The 13,098-nt window shown below is 45.5% G+C and overlaps 1 long non-coding RNA gene across 1 annotated transcript; it reads left to right on the top strand.

Annotated features, from left to right (window-relative positions):
• The first annotated feature begins 4,288 nt into the window (after window positions 1-4,288).
• Window positions 4,289-5,444, top strand: LOC105285319. The gene is made up of 2 exons (XR_002193729.2): window positions 4,289-4,897; window positions 5,254-5,444. It is a non-coding gene; the product is annotated as an uncharacterized LOC105285319 (long non-coding RNA).
• Window positions 5,445-13,098: the final 7,654 nt, after the last annotated feature.

The following is a 13,098-nucleotide window of genomic DNA, read 5'->3' as shown; positions in this document are numbered from 1 at the left end:
AGTTAATTAGCGCCAATTACATCAAATACCCTTTCGCCGTTTCCACGTTTCGATCCCCTTCCGCTTTCGCTTTCGCCTATCTTCAATTTATATCTTAATAAAGTCTCTCTGATCTTACAAAATTTTCAAACGGTTTTAACGCTTTAAAAGATGGAATGTAATAGTCGTTAATTCATGATCAATGATTCATGTCCATTCCATCTTTTTACTTACATGATGTATGGTTTATTTATAATAAATCTGATAATGAGAGAGAGAGAGAAAAGTTGAAGTTTTGCGCTAAAAACAAAAGAAGTAAGACTTAACATATACAATACAACAGGCAGCATCTCTCTCTCTCTCTCTCTCTCTCGATATTCATTAATTAACCAGACGTGGTAATGAGTGCAGAGAGCACGTCGCTCAGGCAAGGATTTACGATCGCCCCTCGATCGACTTTCGTCCACGGCTGGCCGCACGACGACGGGATCGTCCCACCACGTGGGTGGTGGGTGACTACGTGCGTATGTTGCATTATGTTACTGTCCGTGCGTGTAATGGCGACGCGGCCATTCCAGAGGAGCACGAGATGATTCAGGACCTTCCTGGGTCCCGCCAGCTAAATACTCGCATCCATATTGCGGCCGTCGTGGGTGGACGCACGACATGAGCGAGAGGACGACGGGACAAGTGCAGGACGTGCCGCATCTCTCCTCGTCGACCCTCGTGAGCGGCCGTTTAAGGCACGGGATGAAGGAGCTAATTAATATCGCATTCCGCGGGATTGAGCCGTCGCCTGGACGCTCGTCGTTCCTCTCGACGCGCTGGACTAAAAAATGGCGTCGCATACAAGGTACAAGAATTACCTGCGCAAATTTCTGATAACGTTTAATTAATCTGATATTTGCGCTCATGTTTGCAGTCCTTGCGATACAGCAAAGCTGCGTAGCACAATAGCGAGCAATCGGTATCGAGACACGCAAAAAGTCAAAGAGATTACCGTCGAAATCCGCGCGCATTGTTCGCGCGTGTTCGTCGCATATGGCAGTGCTCATTACAATTATTCTTGTATCAATGTCCGCCGTTATCCCGCATCGTCATGACGTCGAGACGTCGCGGCTGGTAAATGCTTAATGACGATCACGGTGAGCCGCTATCGGGCACGTTCATCGTCGTTGCGCGCGATCCGCGGGGGTGCACGGTCAACTGCGATTGAGAGCGTCTCAATCAAAAAGACGGCCAAACGCGATCGGACGATCCGTGGCGGAATAAAAGAGAGAGAAGGAGACAGAGGGGAAGAGAGACGACGGGGGATCGTGAATTACGTCCGAGTTCCATCGAGCCGGCGTCCCCGAGGATCGATAGCCGATCGCGAGTCTAAACGCCGATCTCAGATCGAGTCCTGCCGATAACGGATCGATCTCTTCCCCTCTGCCACCGGCGGGACGATGGTGGGCCCGTTCACCAAAACGGCTTCATTAGGGCTTGGCATCCTCCGGATGCCCCACGCGAGGATGTCCACTATGCTCTCGTTACTGTCGATCGGTCGTGCGCTCGCTCGCGCTAGCGGTTTGCCACGTGAACGAATGTTCCGACTCATCCCGGCCTGGAGAACGTTGATAGAAGCGAACGGCGCAATACCAGACCGATTCTTCATATTTTTCCGCTTGAATATGCGCTATCCGTACGTGGAGAGGAACGGAGAAAGAACTATGGCTCACGTTCGTTTCAAGATTTTGATCTGTGTAAGCAATCCTGACCAAAGTTGAAAATAGAATTACGTCGTTTACGTCGGATCTTGCGAATTTGAGGATATTTTAGCTACATTCTACACCTCGCGCTTCATCGAATGCAAGGCGCACGCTTCCACGCGGAACAAAGTCGTCGTTCGAGCAGCGCGAAGAAGTGACGTGGTTCTCTCGGGACCAAAGCGCGCGAACACTTCGCAAGAAGAAAGACGAAGAAAGAGGAAGAGTGCTAAAAGCGATGCAGAAGATAGGAAGAAGAGAAGACGCAGGGTGTCCGAAGAACTCGCATTCGCCATAGGTAGAGGGCCCCGATAGAGCTCTCTTTATCTCGTGCCCTCATCGTCCCGTCGTCGCCTCTCCTTAATTCACAGCCAGGCCGGGTCATAACTCGCGTTTTACCTCGCGGTGTTTATGTACTTTTAATAATGCCTGCTATCTCTCTCGTGGAGAAGCGCCGTGCTCGCTCGCCGCCCGCGCTCACCCCCTCCGCTCAGCATCCCCTGGCGCTGCATCGTGCACCCCGCTGCGCGCCCCAATGTGTGGTCGTAATGCTACGGACCCGAGCCGAGAAACTTTCGGCCCACGGGATCGACACTGTGTCACGATATCATTCCGTTTCTCTCTTTCGTGTGTCTTTTTCTCTTAATCTTTCTCTGTCGCATCGTTATTTTATTTAACTGAAAAACGAATAATTATGACGCCGAGAAGAATTATTAGATAGTGATACGCATGATAGAATAACAGATATATTTAATGTATTTAATAGATGGTACATAAATATGAGACAAGTAAAAAATATACATATATTCAATATCAAAATTGTTGTACGTTGTGAATAGAATCATTGCGACAATAACATTGCGACGGTTTAATGCGTTAATCCTGCACAGAACAAATATCTGGTTATTAAATTAAGCGGCAAGAGGATCCAGATCGGTACGCACGCAACATTCCTGAAACGCTCGGAGACTTTATACACACTTCTTATCCGAAACATCGTGAGACGCACGGTATTAATCTTGCGGGCAATTACACGGATTGAGACAACACCTAAATCTCGGCCGTTCCGGCTTTTTCGAGTGCAGCAATAGTTTCGCTGTCGTGACGTATCCCCCCCTGCGCCCACGCGCGTTCCCACTCACCCCCTCGACCGTTCTCACAACCCCGCTACCCCTCCCCGCTTCGCCAGCACATGTTAACAGGACTTTAAAGTTTTATTAATAAGGATAAATCAGAGGCGCCCTGCGGATGAAGTTGTCGGTGCCACGGCCCGGCGCGTATAACCTGGCATCAGATACACGGGAGGGGTCAAGGGGGGCGCGACTTGAAGGGCGCGCGGAGGAGAGGGCACGGACATGTCGGTTTACGACCATTGCCCACAATGTCGTGCGCGCTTGCAACGTGCAGCGCATAAAGATATTTATCGTCCTGCCTCGCGTACGCGCCGGCCGCTCTCCCGACTCACTCTCTCGGTCGCTTCTTTTTCAGACACCCCTCGCAAGCGCCTTGAAGACACAGTGTGTGTATCAGAGCAGAGAAACTTAACTCGAATTTCAAAACGGTTTCCGAGCCATAAGTGATGAAAACAAAAACAACTCTGGTCGCCAACGACAATAATGAGAAATTAAAATCTTGAGTGTCATGCTTGAGTTTATAAAATATTCCGGGGAATTGACAATGTAGTGCTAAATTTTCAAAAATTACAAGAATAATTGTTAATCATCCAAAGATCTATGCGATTTATCAACGCAGCGGGCTCCGAAAGAAACAACAAATAAAAGCCGATTTGCGTCGAACAATTCAAACGATTAAGATCAAAAATACAAAATTTAATAATAGACAAGCAAAGTGCGCGCGGTGTCTCAGAAGAGTGCATCGAGCGTGTACGACGATCATAAGGAGGGATCAGGGCAACACTCGGTTAAGTAAAGGGATCCCAATCACATCGCCGGCGGTTTCGCGTATGTCATTTTCGACAGGTTCATGGCGAGATCCTGAAACCTCGCTAATTACCTATGGTGGAACGAGAAGGGGGAGAGAGGGGACGGAGAGGAAGAGTATCCGTTAAAAGGTCCAGGTACTCAAAAGGCGCGACGCGATCTCGTCACAAAGGCGTATACCTTGCGCTCGACTTTTACGTTATATAGTCGCATACCTCGCGGATATTGGGGGCCCTAATTAACGATTCCCGGATGGGGCACGAAGCGTGTCCGACCGGTCCCTACCAATCGAGAGAGCCTACCTCGCCGAGACCGCCTCGAGTAAAATGGAAAATCTCGCCGGCCCAATTAGCGTAACATACGCGGGACGCACATAGCGCGGCACATTAACGTCCGTGGAACCTGTTGCGTCGTCTCGGTTTACTGCTCGCTAGGAGAACGTTAAGTCGTGTCTAATAACGATCTTTCGGCTATTAGAGTTCGCTCATTAGAACGTTTGAGCGATTTCAATCCTCGCGTTCCGCTCCGTCTGGCTGCCCAAATAAAGCGCACGCGAGCGTTCGAGCCTCTGCACAATTTAACACGAATCTTAAGGGGGGATTCTCATGTAACGAGTCAAAAAATTTGTTTTGCTTAAATCAACTCTAATACATGTGGAAAATATGTTCCTAAAGTTACAAATCGATATTCGACCTCTACGTATAGTTATAGTCGAGTTTTCGACCGCGCGTTGAGTAGGTAGCTGGGAGCGCTCGGAGCGGAGACACGCGTCTCGTCTGTCCTCACTCATACACTCGTACATAACAAACAGCTTCGCAGGTATACGTCTAATGGTTTTCTTTTGTTGTGATATACCTTCGCGTACTTGTATAGCTGAGGCAGGAAATTTTTACGAGAGCTTCGATTCGTGTGTTTGGCGTTTGGCTCCGAAATATTTATATTGTGGCATCCGAACAGTGGAAATAGCCGCATATATTGCTGCAGGATTATTCAACGAAGGCTATTTCGCCGTTTTAAAAATTATGGACACATTAGAACTAAAGATCGGTACCCATTGTAAGGAGTATGCGGACTCGTATGACGCCGCGCGAATACGGCAACAGGAGTGACGAAGCCTCAGTAGCTCGAAAGAAGCTCGAACTGCTCGCAAAGAACTGAATTTACAACAGCAGCAATTATACGAGGATGCAGAAGGCCTACTATATGGCCCTGGAATCGCCGATTAGGACTGTAAGTATTGAAAAGCATTACTTTTTATAACCGAAAACTTTAAACGCGTTTTTCTTGAAATCACTTTTTTCAAACTGGTGTGCAGGATAACTAAAAAAATATTAGACCGATTGGGCTCTTTCGGGGCTCTACATGTAGACAATTATATTGTTCATCGTATGAACCTCAAAAGCAACAAAAATTTTTAAAGTAAATAATGTTTATTTCACAATAACAATGAAAATTTTAATAAAAAAACAGCTTTTTTTTTCAAATGTCGCCATTCTTTTCAATTTGGTTTTTTTTTTTGCTTCATGAGGTTCAAACGATGCGTAATGATCTATAATTAATAAATATTGTTGAATATTCTGTTTCAGACCATTACAGCGGATGCTAGACTGCACACCGTTTGACGCCTGCGACGCCGAAGCCGCTGAAGGCGGCGTCCATACCTATATCTATATATATGTTTTTTTTAACCAAAAAAATATTTTTATATTCTCTTTACATGTATTGATGTACTATTAAAGTTTGAGATCCTTTGACTAAATACGTTCTTGAAAAAAAATTCCGAAAAATCTGCTTCTTTTTGGCTCTTTACATGAGAATCCCCCCTTAAGGGGGGAGCCTGCTTTAGAACGCTGAAAATAAGATATATTTTACGAATTGTTTTTGGAGAAACTATACAGCGGATCATTATAAAACTTTGATGCATTTATTAGTACATGTTTAAAGATAAAAAAAATTATTTTTTGATTTGAATATATCGCTTGTAGAGGTCGTCCTGGAGAAATCTTAGTGCAGCCGCGTCGCCGGCATTGCAAATTGGTGAGCATTCTCCTGCCTCCGAATTTCGTCTAAACTGAAAAATTGAAATATGTTCTCGTTATTTATGAATTCCCATCGTCGATGAACCAAAGAGAGAAGAAAAAAGTTAAAAAGTGCCAAAATGGTGGAGCTTAGAACACAAAAGTACGATTTTTAGGCAAAGGTTTTGAACTTTTTCATGCAAAAATAATTGTTTAACTTAATGTTTTTATGAATATTAAAGGTTCATCGACGATGGGAATTCATAAATAACGAGAAAATATTTCAATTTTTCAGTTTGGATGAAATTTGGAGGCAGGAGAATGCTCACCAATTTGCAATGCCGGCTGCACTAAGATGCCTCCAGGACGACCTCTACAGGCGATATATTCAAATAAAAAAATAATTTTTTTTATCTTTAAACATGTACTAATAAATGCATCAAAGTTTTATAATGATCCGCTGTATAGTTTCTTCAAAAAAATTCGTAAAATTATACCTTATTTTCAACGTTCTTAAGCAGGCTCCCCCCTTAAGGGATGAGGAGGGGATGAAGGGGGTACTACCGAAGCGTGTGATTATTAATGTCACGGAGCAAGAAACAATTTGCAAGACACGTAATATCGCGAGTCGTGATCAGGTTCTTCGCTTAGCGACTGGGACTATTTATTTTTGCACTAAAGATTGACACTTTCCGTGAATATATTGCAATATAATGCAAGCTTATAAGCTTTGTGCATTCTGTAAGTACATTCTAAATGTACACAACTGATCGAAATGAAAAAGAATGAGTAAGAATGCAAGAATGAAATTTTTCCGATTGGCCGAACATCGATTCGCGTATCGAAACTACCGTACTTCCGATAAACCCTATAAAGCTGATCGCGCTCCTCGCGTAAAGTATGCAACTGCAGGTGCACTTGTGCATGACTCTAACTTTAAGATCGCTGCTCACCTTCGCGTAACGATCTCTTGCAAGTGCCGTACCGATAAAGTGGCATTCTCGATCCGCAACGTGTGGATTTTTACAATAAAGTGCATAATATTATGTGTGTATTTCGCGATTGCGGCTCTCCTTGAGCGAAACGGGCCAAGAAATGTCGTTACCTTCGGAGAAAAATTCATCTGCCGATTTCGCTTGCGAAGCATTGATTGTATGCTCGTCCGCCGTTAGTTTTATACGTCTCGTTAACGTGTTACTCGCTTCCAAATAGACATTCTCATAAATTCTGTTCAACGTTAATTTCTACGAAATGGCGCAGTGGCTTAGCTTACTCATCTGCGAAGCAATTCGAGAATCGACGATCTTACAAGTGAAGAAGATCTGACGATGCTGTCTTTTCCGATCGTTCTTGATGTTTGACCTCAGGATCAATGATGCGATACGCGCTACCTCTGTTGCGCTAGCATTCTTCGAACTTCCGTAGTTGCGGGTGCACTGTCCTGGCACGAGAATTAGCCTAATCTGTCTGGAGAACGCGGAAGACCGCCCCGAGGAAGCGCTAAGTGCTTCTAAACGTTACTCTAACGAGCGCAAATTGCTGTTTGCGCAGCACTCCCGCATGGCATAGCTGCATAGAGAATACTCGTATGCATTGAAGATGCAACGGAAGCCTCTTCTGCAAAGAAAAGAGTCGCCAGAAAACTCTGACATCGATACGCGTGATTTCGATCGAGCAAAGTTGCTGAGGCACAAATTGACGTATTAAATCACTGATTTGCACTGAAAAATAATTAATTTCATAAAAAAGAAAATTGTTTACGTACTGAAATATGCATATTAGGGAAACGCGAGGTAAGTGTGTAACGGTATCGCAGATAACGGCAGATACCTCTTTTTTATTGTCACAAAATTAATACTAACGAGCGAGCAATATATCTACACGTTACTTTACGATATCGATAACGACTCAAAACGATATGTTAATCGTACGATATTCGGTGAAGTCAGAGCCCTATCCACCTGTATCTCTGGCGATGAGCATCCGGCCCGAGCGTGCATCTCCCCTTTCAATTATTACGATTTAGGGAGACATCGGTATATAAAGCGTGCGTTGCCGCTTAATTTGCAAGTCCCTTTCGCCGAGGAGCCGTTATCGCTTATCGTACAGTAAACGAAAATTACTCCCCAACGAATCGCGCTGTCCCCGGTCACTCGTTTACCCTTAGTTCCTCCCCTCGTCCCCGTCATCAATTCGCCGGAGATAGAGAAAGTGAGAAGCGTAGCAAGAGAAAAAACGCAAAGCAGATAATTACGCAAGACCGGCGTATATCGGTGGCGACGAGATTCCGAGAAGCTGAAGGAGCCGTAAAAATTTCAATGACCTCCTCCACCTACCGCCATAATCAGTGTCCTGCGTCCTTCGAGGTGTGCTTCTGGCACTCCACCAGAGAAGAAGAAGAAGAAGAAGAAGAAGGAAAGACACAAGAGGGGGACACCGAGAAGATCATCCCTGAGGGGAGCAAAAACGAAGAAGCGCGGCGGCAAGGGACACCGTAATATCGTTCCAGAATGGAACCGACGACGCGCAGGGGGGACGAAGAGTGCAAGAGTGCGAGAGAGAAGGCGTGAGGGAACGGAAGGGCGGGGGAATCGGTCTAGACGCGCGGGGCCCGTCGCGAGGAAGAGGCCCCGCGCGTCGTGCCCGGTGGCCCGCGTCCGGTAGAAACGGCGCAGCGGCTTAAACCCCGTGGAATTATCCTCCTGTAAACACCTACCTAATTAAGATTGGAACATTTTAACGTCCCCGCTCGGGGACCCCAATAAACCGCCTAACGTACGGCCAGTTTGTTAAGCGCTTATGGGATCGTTTAATTAATATTGGCGTCGGAGCAGCGCGCCCGGCTCGAAACGGCCGACGACCACCTCCGGCGCCTCGGTGTCCTGGGCCCCGTATACTTGCACGGTTTGCTTGTAACTTGCACGTGTAACGCGTCCCGCTCGTATGCGCACGCGTGTTATGCGTATGCGTTCGCGAGAGCGGGCCCCGAGAGCCTCCCCTCCACGGCGCATTAGTCCCCAGGGCCCGGTGGTCATTTGCCGTGCCGCGACGATACACGCCCGATGGCGTCCTTATCGGATACTCTCGTCCTGCGTTCCGTTTGCTGCGCGCGCGCGCGAGCATGCACGCCACCCGATCGACTGCGAGGACTTATCGGAGCACGAATCTGTGCGTTTCGGCATCCTCTAGATCTTTCTGAGTTATGGAGAACGCATGTAAAGCTAGAGATTTGAAAATAAAAATTGAATGTACATAGAATGCATACTTCTTGCCAAAAAAAAGCATTGCTATTATCCAACACATGTGTCGGCGATAATTGAAATGCTCCGCATGGACAATGTTTCTGTGAACAATTTACGTTACAAACGGTGTACGTACATTATGATCACAAGAAATTTAAAATTAAAATCTTATATACATACACCGCGAAAACGGGAGAAACGTCTTGCGGTCAACCGCACAAACTTCTCGAACGACTACCAAGCTCGTCGCACTACGTTGCAAGAAACGCGATGGGGGTTGCAACTAGCCGAGGCGCGCGACGAGGGTAGGGAGAAACGCGCTCGTTGTGTAGAAATTTATCATCGACTTCCACGAGAGACGTGGAGCGGGCGAGTGGTCGCGCATTAAGCGCGCGCGTTCGCGGACTAGTCGCGCGCTTGCGCGAGGCATGATGAGGCCCCGGAGAAGAAAATAGAGTCCCGGCGCGTTCCCCATGGTGCGACGTGTTCTTGCGCGGCCAGAGAGGGCGGCCTGGGCCCCGATTAATCACGGTCGCATTTTGCGGTTTTGTCGCGCGTCACGACCCACGTGCGTTCCGCGGGCCCCATTGTTCCGCGCCTAATCGTTCCCGGAACAGTGTACGGACAGTCGTACGCCGTGGGAGAGTTCCCGTCGTACGTGGAACCGGCGCGCGGGCCCCCGCGTGCACATTTTGCCAGGGCCCATCCTCGGTAGTCCGAAGGACTGAGAAGTCCCGGGCCGGTTCCAGGACCGGTTGCACCGATGTTCATCTAAGAACTTTATCTTTATATATTTGTTTTCTCTGTCTACGTTTTGTAAGGAATGATAATTTATAATGATCTAGAAGAAGATATGCTAAGTCTAGTAATAATTTATCAAGTTCCACCCTCTTAATTCGGACGCTTAAATCAGTCGGTGCGATCAATTCTGATAAATATTACAACCTTAGCTTAATTTGCGAACCTTGCCTTGGATGGGTAAATATATTAATTGTGAAATATATAAAAAGACAGGTTTGTATATTTTGAAATAATTTTTTCTCTATTTCATATATTTTTTGCATGAATTTTATGTAGTTGCATCCTGACTTCCCGGTATGTCTCGCAGCACATCTGACGTGCAGATAAATAAACATGGAATTACATCGCTTCATTGTCCACGGGATGGCGGTCGGTGGTGGAATGAAGTTCGAAACCGCATCCTCACACCGTACCTGTCGGTCCAATGTTTTCATCAACGCGTAATAACCGGTGTGCCGTGTTTTTTTCCCCAAAATTGAATTACCGGGAGGCCTCGCTGCTCTCCCCACGGAAGGAATCGCTCTCGGAGGTGCGTTTCAAGCCTCCCTTGCTCAGGGATACGGGGATCGTGGATGTCGGAGGGAACGAGGGAGCAAGACGAAGATTCTAAAAATGGCGTCGTGGACCCACGTCGCGCAGTAACTCCAGGGCCAATTTCGAGGGGCCATTTTTCCCCCGAAGGGGAACGTCGACAGCAGCCGAAAATTACCCCGCTCGGACCACCCAGTCGTGCTGCGGCAGACCAATCTCCTGGCCATGGGCTAATCGAGTCCAGACAGTCCCCCTTGGTGGGGCTAATTGCGCCTCACCACTTTCGTACTTCCGAGAGGTCGACCTCTCTATTAAGAGACTTTTATCCGGACGCGCTCGCACGCCGCACCGTGCCGCGTCACGTATTAAATTGGAGGGTGTAAGCTCGTCTCGTCTAAGAGCCTTTTCTTTAAAGAGGAATTTCTTTTTTTGGGGTGGCTTGCTTTGTGTGAGAATGTGTGGAACCGTTGGGTGGTACGTCGCCGTTGATCAAGTAATCTCGGACGTTCGTGATGTTATGCGGGAAACTTCTTGTGAATACCGTCATTAGATTTGCTACATGTATGCTGAGAGACGCGCGGTTTATGGTTTGTTATTACTTGTTATTTAAATTACTTTTCATCTCTATTGTTATAACGTATGAAATTATTTGTACTTCCTTTTTGCTTTAAACAGAGAAAGCAAACATGAAGAACAGGGTAAAATACTTATTTAACGTTTGTTAATTCAGTCCCAAAGTTAATCGCAAGTTACTTCGATATCCGTAAGTTTATCAAAAAAGAAATGCCAGTTTTCGAGAAAACCGGTTTGAAAAAACGTAGCCAGTTGACAAAATGGAAAATCATAAAAACGTAAGGCGAAAACTTCTTTTCTCAGTTTACGACTTCCGCTATCACCAAAACGTGGCGAGTGCACGCGATATGCGAGCCTTCGGCGGTCCCTTTATGGTTACGCGAAATTCCTCTTCCCGGTCGCCGTAAAACTATTTTACAAGAAATGGCAGTGTGTATATATAGTTCTTTATTGCCCGTACGACTGTCGTGTACGAACCTGAATCACACAGGTAAGAGCTCGTGTTCAGCACGGCACCTTGATATACGGGGCCTCCTAATTCTCGATGTTTCCTTAATTTATCCCTATTATCACGTTCCCAGGCACGTGAGAACGAAGGAATAACTCCACGTCGTTCGAGAACGTGTCGGGCATCTTGCGAGATTAATTTTTTAGCACCCTTTTTTCTCATCGAAAGTTTGACGAAAGATTTTCAAGTGTCCTGTCCAAATAATAGCTGTCATCAAAATAGGAAAGAGGAAAGCAAACTGAACCAAACGCCTAACGCCAACAAAAAGCTGAAGACTATTGACGCGAGTAATCTGAAATTCTCAAGAGGCAACAAAACTAACAGTGCAAACAGAATAAATTTTATAATGTTAGTCTTTATTAGCTTCTTCAAATTTACGTCTGCTATTCAACTCGAATCTATCTAAGATATCTAAAAAACATTTCCAAAAGTTCTCGAGTTTATAATACCCAACATCCTGCTTCATTTATTACTTATTTAGTTACGCAAACTTTACAACTTATTCGGTAATATAAATATAATAAATACTACACTCAGTGATACATCGTGAAACAATGTTATAGAAAAACGTAAAAAATACATATGTACCAGACCTTCACTTACCTGCAATCTCAAGTTGAAAACTTTGGGCCGGAGGCAGATCGCTTAACATAAGTGCAATCAAATAAACATTACAATTCAAAATACAGTTGTTCATATATTTTTTTTCTTTCATATGTTCATTCTAAAGCAGATATCGCGTCGTTGCTGATAAATCGACAAACCTTAAAAATAACAAACGAGATTCGCTCGTGCATGAGTATAATTCCGTTCGCACTTAACTCATACTGCGCCCGAAGTACAACATTAATCATTCAGTCTTATATACACAAAAAAGAAAGCCCAGTAATGCGATGAGGCGTTCAAGAACCTCTAAAAAGTGATTATTCGAGAGACGAAGGAACCTTGCGTATACCTCGCCGATCGGTACGCGTGTCGCAAGCATTAATCGATCGAGACGTAACGTATGGCACAAAGCTTAAGTCGCGCGACGGGGAAAAGCAGCATAATTGAATACGCTCGCGCGCGAAGGCGGAAACGAAGTCCCAGTTTCCGTCAACAAGAACGTCACTCGAAACGTTTGCATGAAAAATTAATTCGACATAATATTATCTGACATTGTTAACATTTGGATTGCCCCCTATATGGATAATAGTTTTAATAATTTAAGCATCTTTTGAATTATTTTTTTCACAGATAATGAATAAAAATAAAATGTCATTTGTGCATTATATATTAATGTAAGAAATTAACACTGTCAGAAGCTCATGCTCGAAATCGAATAGCCTAAGTGTTAATACCGTTTTTTCATTATTTAGGACTTCGCTGGATGTCCGGCCTCGCAGCGCTTCAAGCGGAAAAGCGACTCGCCGGACGACTCACCATGCAAGCGCCGGCGAATTATGGTGCTCCGACGGATATGCATAGTTAGTTACATAAACTCATCATGCGACCTACGTACGACTTAACATGTTACGAGCACTGGAGATACGTGGAAAGCTTCAACTCGAACGGGAACATCGCCTCGCGCAGCGTCGGCGATATTGATAACAACTATTATATGTAGGGTTCATTTTATGTAATGAAAAGACTGCTAGGCTCTGGCAGGATGATCAGATTCCATTAAAACGTATCGAAAATTGAACTTGAGGACATCTCAAACAATAATCTCGCTACCGCTAAGAGAAACGAAACATTGTTACGTCACATTGCTATAAA

This window comes from Ooceraea biroi, chromosome 2 (assembly GCF_003672135.1).
Source record: "Ooceraea biroi isolate clonal line C1 chromosome 2, Obir_v5.4, whole genome shotgun sequence".
Classification (NCBI taxonomy): domain Eukaryota; kingdom Metazoa; phylum Arthropoda; class Insecta; order Hymenoptera; family Formicidae; genus Ooceraea; species Ooceraea biroi.
The sequence above is the reverse complement of the archived record's forward strand: the minus strand, read 5'-3'. Positions and strand labels throughout refer to the sequence as shown.